The sequence below is a fragment of the Misgurnus anguillicaudatus genome, chromosome 1, assembly GCF_027580225.2.
Source record: "Misgurnus anguillicaudatus chromosome 1, ASM2758022v2, whole genome shotgun sequence".
Classification (NCBI taxonomy): domain Eukaryota; kingdom Metazoa; phylum Chordata; class Actinopteri; order Cypriniformes; family Cobitidae; genus Misgurnus; species Misgurnus anguillicaudatus.
The window spans coordinates 6,680,042-6,683,501 of record NC_073337.2 but is presented as its reverse complement, the minus strand read 5'-3'; the positions used below and the strand labels follow the sequence as shown (position 1 = coordinate 6,683,501).

Below are 3,460 nucleotides of genomic sequence, written 5' to 3'. Positions count from 1 at the left end.
TCGGAGAGTTAACAACGTACATGTGACGATACAACATTCAAATCGTCAGTCCAGTTTAGTATGGGCTGAATTTTGTTTCTAAATTATTTAATCAAACATACAGTATTTGAGAGCAAAACTATTAAATTGTTGTAAAAAAAATTAATTCGCATTTAAAAAAATGTTATCTTAAAATTATTTTAGTTACAAAATACAGTAATTGTTAACCAAACTTTTTGCAATGTGAATTTTTCTTTGAGTAATTTCATCGCGTGTCCCTAAATTTTGCTCTCTGCTACGCTGTTTTTGTTTGCGGATCAAAAATCTTTGCTTTTGAGTCAAAAAGTTTTGGATGCAAGTTACACGCGTCTCAGTGGGCGGGATCAACCTAGTTGAATGAAAGACCCGTTTCTATTGGCCACTACTGTCACCATTTGGCCACGCCCACCACGGAAGTCTGCCACTGAGGAGACCGATGCTGTGCTATGGAGAGCGGCATTGTCTGCAAGGTACGAAAGATCATTCAACGCCACAAACTCCGTGGAATGTGTATAAAAATGAATAACTTGTGTGTAACTATCCATATGTTTTAATCTCTCTTATCTAAATATGCAACGTTAGTTATTAGCATTAGCTTCCGGAGGCTATTGCGTCCAGAGTTTGCTTTATCCAGCTAACGTTAAGTCTTACACAGATATTAATACCACGCTTTTATTAGTAAGTTAATCACTTACTGCATACGGACACAAAAACAAATATTAATATAACATTTTATGTAATTGCACGACTATATTTTCCCCAAGTTATTTTTACATTGGAAGTTCTTGTTGATACTGCTTAAATATTACTCAATACGTGAAGAATGAATCCTGTAATGGCACTTATGTAAATGTTTATGTATTCAAACAATATCCAGTTGAAGAAATTTGAATGTATGTTTATTCACATAGCAGATGCCTTTATTCAAATCCATTTACAAATGAAAAAGCATTTAAGGGTGTTTTCATGGACATGGAATAGCTTAAACCAGGATTAGGCCTTAGTTTAATTAGGAAATATAACAAGGTTTAACAAACATGCCTTACTAAAAATATTACTTGTGTGCATTTTAAGGCAAAACAAAGGGCACTGATGTATTTTAAGATATGTTGAACACAAGTTGTTTTCAGTTTTGACAGCTCTTACATTTATTTTAGTCTAGAACTAGTCTAATCCCTGTCCGGGAAACCGCCCCAAAATGTTTTGTCCAAAGGCCCATGTAATGAGTCTTTAGTAAGACACTTAATATACAACACTTGTTTTGTATCTCAGTAATTTGTATTTATTTCTCAGATGATTCTTCACTAGAGGTTACATTGAAGTCAGGCAATGACAGGAAGGATGGCTGGGGATTCCAAGATCTGATAAAGAAAAGTTACATGAAGATACTTGGACTACTCATGGGACCAACGAGCTGTAAGCAGAATAATTTGGAGTACAGTTTTCAAATGAAAGGACGTTGGTCACCTCAGCAAATACAGTAAATGACTTTTATTAGACAGAAATCTTTGTTTTGAAACCCATATCTCACATCACAAAAGCAGCCTTCTTCCAGCAGAACATATCAACCGTCTCCGATGTGAAGAACCTTATTCATGCATTTATGACATCTAGATTAGATTACTGGGTGGTTGTCCTGCATCCTTAATTAATAGGCTACAATTAGTGCAAAATCCCAGCTGCTAGAGTTCTTACAAGGTCACGCAAGTTCATATAACCCCAAATTTAGCATCTCTACAATAGTTACCAGTTAAATTCTGTATCGATTACAAAATATTGCTACTCACTTATAAAGTCCCAAATGGTTTAGCTCCTACTTCTAGTATGCTACAAACAATCATGCTCCTTAATATCTCAAAACTCCAGACTTTTAGTAGTTCCTCGGATAGCAAAATCTACCAAAGCAGGGCAAGTTTTTTTTCCACCTATGGAAACTGTGGAACAGCCTTACTGAGACTGTTCAGACCTCCCAGTTTAAATCTAGCCTAAAGACACCTCTTCAGTGTGCATAAACATAATTTCATCCTGTAACTTTGCATTAAGTTTATAAATAACTTTTTTAAAATTATCCTTAACCTAAAAAACTTTAAAAAGCAGCTATGGTAATTTTCTCTATTTGCTTTTTTTAAACTTCAGATTACACCAACTCCAGTCTGGATCTTGTCTCTATCAGATGACCCTACACATAAGGAAAGTTGACATCGGCCCTCACGAGGACTTCAAAACTGTTCAAAGCGCTATACAAATAAATGTGAACAAAATTGAATTGTTTGAAGTCAACAGCAGAGATGAGGATGCCACACAATGCATCCTCTCCACAACAGATCTTGCATTACAAAGTGATATTGACATCTTTCTTGGCCTCTCTGATTACAATCCTCCCATTCATTCCTGCAACACAAGAAGCACAAATTACTTTTATGTCACAAATCAGAGTTTGTCATTAAAGTCTGGTCTACCTGCTACTTTTAAAAGATCTTGGTATCAAAATTTCTTAAATACTGGATTTTATTAATTAATTTTGTTTAGTTACCAATATATTTATTTACATTTACACATTTTTTCATATTCATTCATTTTATCCTAAACTATTTTGCTTGTTGTTTCATTACTGCAGATTATTTATGTTGGGTGATGCATTGTCTTCATAAGTAGATATAGGTATATCAGTGGTCTTCTCCGGCTAAAGATTTTTGATAATTTCATAAGACAACGTAGCATTGTGTAATACTTTATATGTTGTTTAAAATATGGGTGGCACTTTACGGTAAGGTTCATTGGTTAACATTAGTTAACTACATTAATTAATGTGAACTAATAATCAACTGCACTTATACAGCATTTATTCATCTTTGTTAATGTTAATTTCAACAATTACTAATACTTTTATTAAAATTTTGTTAATGTAAGTTAATGCACTGTGAACTAACATGAACAAGCAAATAAAGCTTTATTTATATTAACTAACGTTAACAAAGATAAATACTGTAACAAATGTATTGCTCATGGTTTGTTCATGTTAGTTCATGTTAGTTAATACATTAACTAATATTAACTAATGAACCTTATTGTAAAGTGTTACCAAAATATGTTACAAGACGAGTCAGGCAGACGATTGACAGTGCAGCTAAGATTATTCAATAAATCATTTTTATTTTATTCTTTATCATTTTGTCCCCTGCCTGATGCTCTCATCTCTGTCTACCTTGTAGTTGAGTAAAAGCATTAACTCACCACAGAGTTGTCTATCTTTAAGCAATGGACAAAGTCATTTTCCTGACTAAGAGAGGTCTAGTGAAACTAAGAACTAGTGAACTGCACTTGCTCCTTGTATCGGTTTAATCTAACATGTTTGGCATAGTCATATTTGGATCTATCAATGTCATTAAATACCCACCTGATCTTACTCTATTATTTGTCATAACTGCTATGCTAGAATTAA

General features: G+C 33.6%; 1 long non-coding RNA gene across 1 annotated transcript; it reads left to right on the top strand.

Annotated features, from left to right (window-relative positions):
• The first annotated feature begins 522 nt into the window (after nucleotides 1-522).
• On the top strand, nucleotides 523-2,284 carry LOC129421806 (uncharacterized). The gene is made up of 2 exons (XR_012359598.1): nucleotides 523-1,434; nucleotides 2,155-2,284. It is a non-coding gene; the product is annotated as an uncharacterized lncRNA (long non-coding RNA).
• Nucleotides 2,285-3,460: the final 1,176 nt, after the last annotated feature.